A 13,934-nucleotide genomic window follows, 5' to 3' on the forward strand; every position below is an offset into this window, starting at 1 on the left:
TTTATTCATTCGGGTCCTCAAGTTAAACAGGATTCTACCATTAAAGGTACCATCGAGGGGAAATGCTAGGACTCCGTCATCTTCAGTATACTTTACCCAATTTTCTAGCCATACACAGGTATGATACCCTTTGTCAAACATCATAAATGACGCGGGAGTATTAGGTTTTGGAATAATCACACCCTCCCTAGTTCTAATGGGCTTGTCTTTCTTGAAATAATTCTTGATCTTTTCGGCAAGGGTCAATTTTCTCTTTCCTCCGTACATATTGTAAGGTCTACCTCTTAGCATCTGCTCCTTATGAAAACCTAGATTTTTCGGATTAGGTAAAAATTCAGGATACCACATACACCTCTCCAAACTATCTTCAAGCTCGGATTGATTAATTTTGTTTACTTATGTGCTTCCAATGCTAGTGCGTCTTTTAATTCACAGCAACCAATCAGCACAGAGGTTGCAAACAGTCTCGACCAATGGGTGCACGGCCCCTTCGTGAGACACGGTCTCACTCTTCGGCGCTCACCCCTCCTTTGCAATTCTTAGCTTCGCTACACACCCGCTGGCTCAACCAATACCAGCGCGGCACGGAGTGACGTCAGTGCAGCCTTGCGACCAACTCCCTCCTTCACAAGGTAACGGAAACTTTGAATTTTTCTTAAAGTGCAAGTGCTTAGTTTAGTTAACAACGTATAACATTTGCCGCTGTGCTTGAGGGTTTTAAAAAGAACAAGGGTTTTTCTTTTACTGCAAGTAAACCACTTCTGTCTACTTCTCATTCACTACGGATAGATCTCTTCTGCCTATCCTCTCACACAAGCATTAGAGAACCTGCTACTCCTTCGACTCATCCACTTCTTTCCGGGATATATACTAAGTCAAACTTTCACCAGCGGACTCCTCTGCTATCACTCAAGCTCCAAAGAACCTATTACTTCTTCCGTACGTGACCCTTACAAGGTGATATCACAACGGGAGTTTCAACAGGGTACCGGTAGCTATCATTTATTCAATAATTTAATTCAGGAAAATCCTAATTATCGCTTCCAGTTCTGCCTAACCATGCACTAATCTCCCTCCTAGCCAGTGACCTCACAGCCAAGTGGATTCTACTCACCACTTGCTATTTTATTTCCCCGGGGATTCCCACAACAATAAACAATCACGGACAATTGTGTTAATTCATGCAATAATTATAGCAGCATTTCATGAAATATAATTTCAAATCTTTTATAACATTTAAATGCAAAACATATTTTAGCAGCAATACATTTTAGCAGCACAATTTTATTTTCCTCAGTTCTTAAAACTGTCTTATCTGCCTATCTTAATTAGTCCTAACCATCTATCTGCTACCAGAAAATTACTGATAGAGCGCGCAGGTCGCCCGACCCTTAGATTTTCCAGATTTCATGCACTTGGGCCCATGACGTGTTTATGACAGTATTTTTGTGAATCGGGCAAGTTTACACACCACCATCAGTAATTCTATGTGTTTTCTTTAACACTACTACCTGTGTACCTGACTTACCACAGGCACATATTCTCCTGATGGATCAGAGGCTAGCAGTGGACAAGAGATTAAGCATGGGCGAATTTTGCGAATCTCGCGTTCGCGAATTTTGCGGATTTGCGAATTCGCAATCCGCAAAATCCGCGAATTATTGCGAATTTGCAGATTTTTTTTTGTGTTCGCAAGGATTTCTGCCAGTTTGCGAGGGTTTCGTACCAGTTCGCAATTGCGAACTTACATTTCGGCGCGCAACGGTCGCGAATTATGTTGTTTCTACGTCTGGTTCATCATCACAGGTTCCCAGCACCCTCTGTTTCACCACTGCAACCCTCTGTTACATCAATGCCACCCTCTGGTTCATCATTACTGTAGATTATGGGGGGGGGAAAGCAAGCACACCAGCCCTGCTTCAACTGAGATGAATTAATTTGGGGTTAGTTTATTAATGTGTCACTGTTTTAAAATTCCAGTCTGGCACCTGCTTCCTTATCTGTAATTTTGCTTTCTGTTGCAGTGCATTTTTTTTCCCCAGGACCTTTGTGGCCTACTTGTAGCTATTCTATGAGCCTGCTGTGAGGGTCAGAGCAGGGTCATACAATTGTTGCAACTAGCAACTGAATTCTGGAGGGGCCCCAGTCAGGAAGCACTACCGGGAATTGTTGCTAATGATGAGTTTGAACTCTTGCCCCTGCCGAGTGCTTTCAGTTTCAGTTTTCTGCAATTTCGCGGGGTTCGCGGGGCGCGAACACGCGCGAGATCGGATTCGGAAGCCGCAAATTCGTGCGAATATGCAATTTGTTATTTTTGCGGCGTGTTAGTTGGCAAGGTTTTGTGCATTTTTGTGAGCCGCTCGTAGCGCAAGGCGCGAAGTTACCCTCGCGGTCGTTCAAGGGCGCAGCCATCTTGTTTGCCTGAGGTATTTCCGTTTCCGGGCGCGAAGTGTAATCTCGCAAAGTCCGCGGCTTGCCAGTACAGTTTCGTGCGTGTTCGCAAGGAAAATCTCACGCGAACTTACCCGCGCGGTCGTGAACGGGCGCGGCCATCTTGTTTCTCATTCATTGCTATGGTTCTGGGCATGGTCTTTGTATCCTCTGTCAATCTCTGCCATCCTTTGCTTGTTTGAAGTTTTTTTTGATCTATTTTACTTATTATCTATCCCTCTATTTTTCTAGCTCTATATTTTTGTGTTTACTGCTACTTTTGGTTAATTTAAACTACTTTTGTAAACTCTTTTCTTTTCTTCTCTTCCCTATTCTATTTTCTTTATTCCTTTCCGCCCAGACCATGGTGAAGGGAGCTGGGAAGCATCCCGAGAAGGGGAAGGGTCCCGCACCCCGTGTCCGGCTCCCGTGCGGGCGTTTGAGGGGGGAGCTAGTGATGCCACGGGAGATCTTTACCCCGGAGGAGGTGGCCCAACTCGTTTTTTATGTTCAGCGCCGCCTCCCCAGGACCATCATGGGAGGCGGCAAGATCAGTGCCGGGTACGGGGCCCGGGAGCGCCGGAAGCGGTGGGAGAAGGTGTGCCAGGCCATTTACCACCACTCTCGGGTCTGGCGCACCTACAACCAGGCCACCCACCGCTGGACGGATGTCCTGACCCGTGAGCGAGATCTGCTCGACCTCCTTGGCCTTGAGATCCCCGGGCTTGGTGAGTAGTAGTAGCTATGTCTTTACTACTATGTTTTCTCCTGCTGTGTTATTATATTGCAAATTTTTGTTTTTTACCAAGAGCAATAATGCTGCTCATTACATTGTAGGTAAATTATATTTCAAAATCTTCTGTGCATTTCAGGTACATTGCTCTCCTTCTTCTCAGTAGTGTTGCTACTATGCTTATTTGTTTTAGATTTTGTGTTCATTTCATTGGCCTGTGAAATTATGTATGAGTGTAGTTGAAAGAACTGCGTAATGCTACACACTATAGTTCAGATTTTTAATTACCGGCGCATCCCTGCAAAGTAGCAGGGATGCGCCAGTAATTGTGCGTCACGCCACCATCACCCATGGTGCGCCGTATTTACAATGCGGCGCACCATGGGCCCAAAACGTCACCAAAGCGTTACGCATCTGTGCCGTAAAGGCGGCGCATTGCTGGAGTTGCGTCGCAACGATGGTGCAGCTCCATCAATGCTCTGGGGTGCCCTATCTCCCCAATGCTGCGTCAAGCCGTACGTCTGCTTCAAGCAGGCGCAGGGTTTGAGTCACGCATCATTGTCCTCAAAGTGACTGATTGAAATCTTGTAGATTTCCCTCAGCCACTTTTAGGATGCGTTCCTGCGCAGGAACGCCCTCCCTTGCGCCGGAACGCCCGCTATTGGCGCAGGGCTTTACAACGTGATGCATCTCCCATATGCGTCACGTTGTTAATATACGCTGCACCATTGCGCCTCTTTTGTGCTGTCGCTGCGTCACAAAAGTCATGCAACAATGGAGCAAAAGAGCCGCAAGGGCCTTCTAAATCAGCCCCTACAGACTCAAGTCCAGTCCTTCCTTTGTACACATGGCGATAAGAAGAAATAGTGGTGGTGGATTAATAGTTTGAGTATTTTAATGACTGGTTAATGTAGTAGGAAACTTTAGTGTTGTCGCTGATCTTCAATCACGATGGACTTTGGCTGTCACTTTGCGTGCTGCGGACTGCTGCCTGCCAATCCTAGGCAAACCTTTTTAGTACTTTGTTTAGTGAGTTACATAGGGTAGTTTCCAATTCGACGGTCCGCAAATCAAGCAATACTAAAGTAATGACGTAGTCGACCACATGAGATTGGTCAATAATATATCCCGTGGAGTCGTTCCCTATTTGCTATTTCGCAAAAATATTTTGTTACTTTGTTAGTTCTTTTGAAATGTTGGATTTGGTTGAGAAATATCATCCATGTTTTCTGTTTTTCTTTCTTTCATGTTGTACATCAGCTTCCCCCAGGGGCAAGAGGAGGACACAGGAGGAGGAGGAGGAGGGTGCTGTTGACGATGCAGGCCAGGACCGGGCAGGCGAGGGCTCCTTTGCTGGCCCCAGTAAGTTTTAATTTTAATATAGAGTACTTATTTTTTCCTAGCTTTCCTCATTCGATTTTTTCCAAATCGTCTTTGATCTTCTTGTAAACAGGTTCGAAATTCTTATCCTGCCTCGACTATGACTCAGTGTGGTATTACTAGATTATTCTTATTAGTCTGTCTGTGTAGCTAACTAAGATTGCACATTTGGCATTTCCATTGGACTCCCATTCTAGTCAGCAATAGCTCTATGCACTGAGTGCAGTCCTCTGGGATTGTCCATAATGTCTTTTCAAGTATTCTAAATGTTTATGCTTTGACCATTGCCAACAATAAAAAGGTGAATGACCACCACCAAGAAAGAATAAGATACTACTTTACTTTTGGTTTGGATAGGAGGACAATCCATTCTACTACTGTTGCAGGGACAAATCTGCACAAACAGAACTATGGACACTAAATAATGCATCGCTTAGCTTATCAATTATAATAGGTGCTGTAACTGTTAGACTTTCCACATACCTCAGTGATAACAGACTTTGTAGTTGAACCCCCAATCTCCTTACTGACTAGATAGTGTGGCAGAGTCATTTAGCTCCCAAAGTCACCGATGGCAGAGGCACGGACTCATGCTTGCAAAAATTCGAAAACCTTTAGCTATCCACTCTAGTCTGGAGGACCAAAAACCACAGAGTCTATTTAAGTTTAAAAGCTTTATTAAAAGTAAACACATTTATTAAATTCAAGTTTGTCATAAAAGTGAACGTGTAACTGAAAATGGAAAAGTGCTTAGTGCTGACGATTAATTGGACACATTTCTTGTGGTCGAGCCGAGCTCTCACCTGGTTTGAACTTGATCCTGCTCGTGTTCTTAGAAGTCAAGGTTCTGTCTGTTAGGAGAAAAAGTGGTGCGTGTTAAAAAGTAAAAAGCAAACATTCATCAGTTGTGCCAAAAAGTGCAGCAAGACAACAGCCTTCCCTGGAAAAAGGGACATTTTTACTCTAGAGTACACAGTCATAAATTATTAAATTGTACACTGTTTTTTTCACATTTCTTTCTTCCTCCTAGACCAAATATTATATAGTAGTGAGTGGTGTATTCTAACAATATTAAATGTACTTTGGAGGTGGAACATCTGGAGACGGGGCCAGCGCGGAGGTGGTGGTGGCATTGGACGAGGAGGACAACTCTGGGGAGGAGGCGGTGCAAGTGCCGGACAAGGACATGCCTTTGAGGGTTCACACGGTGGTGGCGGGCAGAGGTAAGCTATACATTCCTTAGTCATTGAGATTGAAGACTGCAGAGTGTGCTTTCTGCACGGGTGTATTATAAAAAAAGCAGGTAGTAGCCTCCTCTAAATGTACTTCGACTTAGCTGTGAAGTTTTTGGCGAGAAGAATCCCAATCAGATCTGAGGTGAACTTGATGGATGGGATGAACGAAAAGCGAAAGAAGGGTGTAAGTAAGTGTGGAAGCACGAGAAATGTAATGATGACTGGCAAAGAAGAATGATATGTGTTTGCTTGGTCCCCGAGGTGGCTGGGAAGGTAAGAAAATGGTATGGTGCATGGCTGGGTGAATGATGAAGCAAGGATGGGTGGAAGGAGAACAGCCTGGGTGGGTGAGACAGAAACTGTATGTGTGCAATATACTTTGAATGGATGGATGCCTGGATCATTCATGGTACTATCTGACTCTTAGATAGCATATGTGTATCTAGAGAGAGTAGACGGTCACTGGATGAACTAAGTGTTACTTTGAAGAGCATGTAACACCGCACCCGCACGTCCGTTCCAGTGTAGGAAAGGCAAGGAAAAGAAGTTGTATCGTTGTCCAAATACTACCATGAATAGTAGCAGTAGTTTGTATTGCAACTGCAAGCACAGCATATATCCGGTTATTACGGTGGACACTCCCTACCTCTCTTAATACCTTTAGTTTAGTAGTAGTACGTCATTCATGTGTGGGGGTATCACTGTTCACTCAATAATAAGCAAAGCACCTAAAGTCATCCCATATGTCATCAAATACATCCCATGTGAAGTGATAGATAATCAGATAATTTAGCTTCTTCATTTTCCTTTTCTAATACTCATTTGCACTGTAGGGTGAAAGCTAAATTAATTAAGCAGTAGCCCTTTTAACAGAGTATTCTCAGTGCCACCCGTAATAGAAAAGTAAGAGCTTCACCACCTGCATGTACTGGACCGGTACAGTAACGCAAGTCTGTCTCACTCACCATGGTGTGCGTCTGTTTTTGTCGGGTGCAAGTTCACTGCGCTGGCATTATGCCGGCTTGCATAAGATAACGTACCAATTTTCCTAAACAAGAGAGAAGAAGAAGAATAAGAGTGGTGTACTGTCATAGTCGACTGTAATGGAAGTCCATAGTGCTCGTAGAATTTGTTCCTGAAACTCCCACTAATGTTAGAGCAAGGATGAAGAAGTCGGAGGTTACATAGATACTGTCCTCAATAGTTATGTACTGTGCTTTCAATTTGCTACTTGTACTGTGACAACTTTCTGCTCAATCATTTTGTGTTAATCTTAAGGAGCATTGGTTACAGACTATGTCTTTCTTTTTTCATGTAGTTGCTCCTTCCAAATCCAAGACACCATCAAGGAGGAAGTAGCTGGCTCGAATGGCCCGGCAACGGAGGCTGGATGCCACTGTCGCTGAATATCGGCGGCTGGTGGCCCTGGAGGAGGAGGAGACGCAGTCTGGTACAACAACAACGTCCACTGGGACAGCTGCATCCTCCTCCGTGCGGGCTGCCAGCCAGCGCAGTGCTCCAGCGGTACGGAGCCGGGCTACCAAAGCCAAACGCCACCGCCCAGCAGCAAAGAAAGCAGCTGCCCCTCACAGGATTTGCAAGGCACACCGGCGCCGCTTATCCCTCAGACTGTCCTACCTGGAGCAGGAGGTCCATAACTATAAGAACGTGGTGGAGGGCCTCCGCTTCGAACTTGCCACCCTCCACAAGGAGCATGATGCCCTGGCTGCTAATTCCAACAGCACCCTGCCATAGTGTCCCTTGCCCCTTTTTTAGAGACTTTTGGGGGGTGGGAATTGGGAGTTGGGATTTTTGGGGACTTTTGAAGGACAATCGTTGGGGTTAGGGAGGGTCTTGCGGGAGATTCTTTTGTTAGGGCTATAAAAATATACTTTTTGAAACTTTATCTGACCATACCTGTTTTTTACTGCTTTTGAGTCTGGTGGGTGGGGGTTTAACAGTAAGTTTGTTTTCCTGAATAGTCCTAGGACTTTAGTAGTACTACCGTCAATCCAATCTCTCGTCTCTCCTAATACTCCATTATACTACCTCCAACCAAACGCCTATCTTACCTGTAATTTCTGTTTGCAAGTAGGGCTAGGCCCAGGACTGGCTCCACGGGAAACAGCGAATAAGGTTGGCAATCCTGGGCGGATAAAATTTCCTCATAGCGGTGGTACTAGTGGTGTGACACAGTGGCAGTTGCATGCCTATGAAAAAAAAGAAAATGAAATCTGGTTTGTCCTCCTGAGCAATACAACGGTACAATAGAGAATATAGCAGGTGACAGAAGTACACTAGAACAGTGCCACATTGTAGCCTAACAAATGTTAAAGTATAACTAATTCGGTTGAAGTTCTTTGACAATAGCCATGGGTCTTTGTCAATCAGAGTAAGAATATATCCTCGGATTTCTTCACCAGCCTGTTGCTATCACCTTATCCTCACCAGCAAGTGTGTGGATTTATTGCTGTAATTTAGTCACACATCAATGAAAACCACACAGCCCGGGGGAAGAGGGTTAGGGTTTGAAAAATGGATGGGTACGGGGGTTTTTGGGAAAGGTTTTGGGAGACAAGAAAAAATAGCACAGCATGGACAAACAATTGTGAACATAAACAAATCTTTGGGTACAAACCTATCCATCAATCTTTGAAAGTGCATGCACTACTGGAATCATGTCAGTGAAAAGTAAGTAGTACTTTCGACAACTGTGGAAGAAAGAATGCGACAGTACAGGGCGTGTGTGGAATTATTGATAACTATATTCAACATAAGGTCTCTGTAGCCAGATACCTGAGAGCCTTGCTGGTCACTATAAATCCATTCACAACAACACTCAATGGGGTTGGTCTGGAAGGTATAGTAGATAGAAAAGGAGAAATTGCTCTTTTTCTAGGTGTCCCCTCACTCACCAGGGTTGCCCCTTGGTGACATGCTTCATCATTGGGGCCATCCCAGTCCTCTACGGGCTGGGGCGTGCTGCGACTTGCGAATTACGTAGGAGCACTTACAAATGACTATGTGTGGTGCAGATGTGATAGTGGAGTGGACTAAGTGATGTGTTAAGGGATCAATTTAGAAGCTGAGAGAGATCCAAGAAATGCAGTCACAGTCAGAGAAAAAGTCAAGGGATACTGTATCTATGCTGTTGTAGTTGTCCTGTTGGAAGTGGTAAGTAAGTTGCCTGCAGAAAAAAAATCCTCTTATTAGCGGCACTCCTCCATTGCAGCCGACGCTTCGTCCATTGATGTTGGTCACCAGAAGACACCCTGTAAAAAAAGCACAGCATAGACAAACAATTGAACATAAACAATTCTTTGGGTACAAACCTATCCATCAATCTTTGAAAGTGCATGCACTACTGCATGCATGTCAGTGAAAAGTAAGTAGTACTTTCGACAACTGTGGAAGAAAGAATGCGACAGTACAGGGCGTGTGTGGAAATATTGATAACTATATTCAACATAAGGTCTCTGTAGCCAGATACCTGAGAGCCTTGCTGGTCACTATAAATCCATTCACAACACTCAATGGGGTTGGTCTGGAAGGTATAGTAGATAGAAAAGGAGAAATTGCTCTTTTTCTAGGTGTCCCCTCACTCACCAGGGTTGCCCCTTGGTGACATGCTTCATCATTGGGGCCATCCCAGTCCTCTACGGGCTGGGGCGTGCTGCGACTTGCGAATTACGTAGGAGCACTTACAAATGACTATGTGTGGTGCAGATGTGATAGTGGAGTGGACTAAGTGATGTGTTAAGGAAGGGATCAATTTAGAAGCAGAGAGAGATCCAAGAAATGCAGTCACAGTCAGAGAAAAACACTAAGGATACTGTATCTGTATGTTGTTGTAGTTGTCCTGTTGAATTTGGTAAGTAAGTTGCATTCAGAAAAAAATTCCTCTCATTAGCGGCACTCCTCCATTGCAGCTGACGCTTCATCCATCAATGTTGGTGACCAGAAGACACCCTGTCCACTGCCTGCCTGATGCTGAATTGTGGCTCGCTAATGTGAAGCCTGACTCCATCCTTTTTTCCCCATTGCAGAGACTGAAACCCGGCCTGTAATTATTCAACGAAAAACAGGAAGTGATATAATATTACAACACCACTGATAAATAAATATAAGGTATGTAGGCTGTGGAGTGCAAAAAGTCACACTTTGATTTTCCTAGTAGACAGTACAATATTTTTGAAAGTGCGTACTCTGTCTGAGTCACCTTTTGAAGGATAAATAAGTAGGGGCAAATTAATGTAGCGGATCTTTCCCCTCAAGCTAGGTGTACTGTAAACTGTGTTTTAGAACAAAATTAGATCTTCCCAGCAGTGCTCCCACGGTCCCAGACCCTTACTAAAGCCAGTCGCAAAAATGTAGAAGACCCCCAATCAAATCTCAAAAAACGAGGCCTAGCAGAAAACTGGTGACAAAACGTACTTTGAAAGTAAAAGTAGGCCCAAGTACCCCCTTACCCACCGTGGATTGCATTCAAACCACTTGCAAGCAACCAAGCAAAAGTATCCATAGCCAGCATCGCTCCAAGACTCGAAACCCCCCCCCACCCAAACACATGCAATAGAAATACTGCTAACCCTAACGAACCCTAAGTTAAGAATAGTGGCAAAGGCTTTCTTTAACTATGCCAAATCCCCCCTTTCCCACCATGGATTTTCTTCAAATGACTTGCAACCAAAATTACACATTCTCACGAGTGCTCTAAGACCCCAGAACTCAGTTGCAAAAATCTAGAACACCCCGAAACACATGCAATCCTGCTGCTAGGGCTAACCCTAACGAACCCTAAGTTACAAAAAGTGCCAAAAGGCTTTTCCGCGAGGATTTTGTCCCAACCACTTCTACCCAGTATTAGACCTTCCCAGGAATGCCCCAAGACCCGCCAACCCACCCGCCAAGAAGCATAACACCCCCAAACAGGCCAAAAGCAAAATCTCATACTTGCAATATTTCTCGGCCTTCGGTCCAAACGCGCTGCGTAGCTAGGCCATAAGTCGGGGTTGCCACCACGGATTTCCTGAAAAGCAAATGCAATCAAGATTAGAGTGTCCCAGCAGTGCTCCCAGACCCCGAAACCCACCCACAAACACCAGGAAGCCCCCCAAACAGGCCCCCGAAAACGCTACATTGAGCAAAATGTCAGAAATAGCCAAAAAAAAATTGGCCTGGATTTTGTCCCAACCACTTCTACCCGGTATTGGACCTTCCCAGGAATGCCCCAAGACCCGCCAACCCACCCGCCAAGAAGCATAACACCCCCAAACAGGCCAAAAGCAAAATCTCATACTTGCAATATTTCTCGGCCTTCGGTCCAAACGCGCTGCGTAGCTAGGCCATAAGTCGGGGTTGCCACCACGGATTTCCTGAAAAGCAAATGCAATCAAGATTAGAGTGTCCCAGCAGTGCTCCCAGACCACGAAACTCACCCACAAACAGACGGAACCCCCCCTAAGAGCACCTCAAAGGCAAGCAAGTCATCAAAAACACACAAAAATTTCCGCCTGGGATTTGGTCCAAACCACTTTTATCCGGTATTAGAGCTTCCCAGCAATGGCCCCAGAGCCGTCAACCCAGGAGAAAACGAGTAGAAGACCCCCAAACAGCAAAAGAGCAAAAGTACAAAAATGGGGACTTTGTCAGTTTTTCCCAAATTTCCCAAATCACTCCGCGCGCGTTCTGCAGCTAGGCCCTAACTCCCCTCTGCCACCATGGATTTGCTTCAAACCTCTTGCAAAGTAAAGTATATATAGCCAGCAGTGCGCCCAGACCCCGAAACCCACCCACCAACACCAGGAAGCCCCCCAAACAGGCGCCCGAAAACGCTACATTGAGCAAAATGTCAAAAATAGCCAAAAAAAAATCGGCCTGGATTTTGTCCCAACCACTTCTACCCGGTATTAGACCTTCCCAGGAATGCCCCAAGACCCGCCAACCCACCCGCCAAGAAGCATAACACCCCCAAACAGGCCAAAAGCAAAATCTCATACTTGCAATATTTCTCGGCCTTCGGTCCAAACGCGCTGAGTAGCTAGGCCATAAGTCGGGGTTGCCACCACGGATTTCCTGAAAAGCAAATGCAATCAAGATTAGAGTGTCCCAGCTGTGCTCCCAGACCCCGAAACCCACCCACAAACACCAGGAAGCCCCCCAAACAGGCCCCCAAAAACGCTACATTGAGCAAAATGTCAGAAATAGCCAAAAAAAAATTGGCCTGGATTTTGTCCCAACCACTTCTACCCGGTATTAGACCTTCCCAGGAATGCCCCAAGACCCGCCAACCCACCCGCCAAGAAGCATAACACCCCCAAACAGGCCAAAAGCAAAATCTCATACTTGCAATATTTCTCGGCCTTCGGTCCGAACGCGCTGCGTAGCTAGGCCATAAGTCGGGGTTGCCACCACGGATTTCCTGAAAAGCAAATGCAATCAAGATTAGAGTGTCCCAGCAGTGCTCCCAGACCACGAAACTCACCCACAAACAGACGGAACCCCCCCTAAAAGCACCTCAAAGGCAAGCAAGTCATCAAAAACACAAAAAAATTTCCGCCTGGGATTTGGTCCAAACCACTTTTATCCGGTATTAGAGCTTCCCAGCAATGGCCCCAGAGCCGTCAACCCAGGAGAAAACGAGTAGAAGACCCCCAAACAGCCAAAGAGCAAAAGTACAAAAATGGGGACTTTGTCAGTTTTTCCCAAATTTCCCAAATCACTCCGCGCGCGTTCTGCAGCTAGGCCCTAACTCCCCTCTGCCACCATGGATTTGCTTCAAACCTCTTGCAAAGTAAAGTATATATAGCCAGCAGTGCGCCCAGACCCCGAAACCCACCCACAAACACCAGGAAGCCCCCCAAACAGGCGCCCAAAAACGCTACATTGAGCAAAATGTCAGAAATAGCCCCAAACAAATCGGCCTGGATTTTGTCCCAACCACTTCTACCCGGTATTAGACCTTCCCAGGAATGCCCCAAGACCCGCCAACCCACCCGCCAAGAAGCATAACACCCCCAAACGGGCCAAAAGCAAAATCTCATACTTGCAATATTTCTCGGCCTTCGGTCCAAACGCGCTGCGTAGCTAGGCCATAAGTCGGGGTTGCCACCACGGATTTCCTGAAAAGCAAATGCAATCAAGATTAGAGTTTCCCAGTAGTGCTCCCAGACCCCGAAACTCACCCACAAACAGACGGAACACCCCCTAAGAGCACCTCAAAGGCAAGCAAGTCAGCAAAAACACTAAAAAATTTGCGCCTCGGATTTGGTCCAAACCACTTTTATCCGGTATTAGAGCTTCCCAACAATGGTTCCAGAGCCGTCAACTCACCTGCAAAGAGGTAGAACAACACCCCCACAAGTGCTGAGTCTTTCTTCATTGGGCGTAAACCAGCCCTCTGGTTTGATGGAAATAGGAGTCTGGAGGAGGAGGATAGAGGAGCATGTTCTTCTGAACTTGTGAACCTGAGGAATGCAGACTGCGGCAACTTCAAATCAATTAGCAAACCAGTGAAGACAGTTCTGCTGATGGGCTTGTTTTTGTGATTATCTGATTAAAGTTTGAAATATATTAACTGTGCACAACAAAGAAAGACAGACACACAGGAATAAAAGTGAATAAGGACGAAAAAGAAAGTTATTGATTTGTTGTCTCATTTTCAGGGCTCGGTATCACGGTCCTATGTTGCTGGCCACCTCGTCTTCATCCGGCGCGCTTTCTCGTACTCTGAAATCTGGTGGTATGAGTTGCTGATTCATCTTGATCATTGTTAACCTCTCCACATTTTTGGGCGAGAGGCGGCTCCGTTTGGGAGTTACAATGCCACCAGCAGCACTGAAAACCCGTTCAGAAGACACGCTTGCGAGTGGGCAAGACAAGTAGTTTAAAGCCAGGTTGGTGAGCTGTGGCCACAATTCTTTTTTCCCATGCCAATACGCCAATGGGTCAGAATTAACATAGACCTCTGTTGAGTCATTCAGATAGTCCTTCACCATCGACTCAAGGTCCTCATCCAAGGTTCCTCCACTTTGCTTAGCTCTTGCTGTGCCTCTGACCTTTTGAGAACCAAACCCACGCAGAGCTAGCCAATCCTCTTCAGCCTCCAATGTTTCTGTTGTGTCTGGTGCAGATGATCCGGTTGCCGGTGTCTTTAA

Source organism: Lissotriton vulgaris, chromosome 11 (assembly GCF_964263255.1).
Source record: "Lissotriton vulgaris chromosome 11, aLisVul1.2, whole genome shotgun sequence".
NCBI classification, from domain to species: domain Eukaryota; kingdom Metazoa; phylum Chordata; class Amphibia; order Caudata; family Salamandridae; genus Lissotriton; species Lissotriton vulgaris.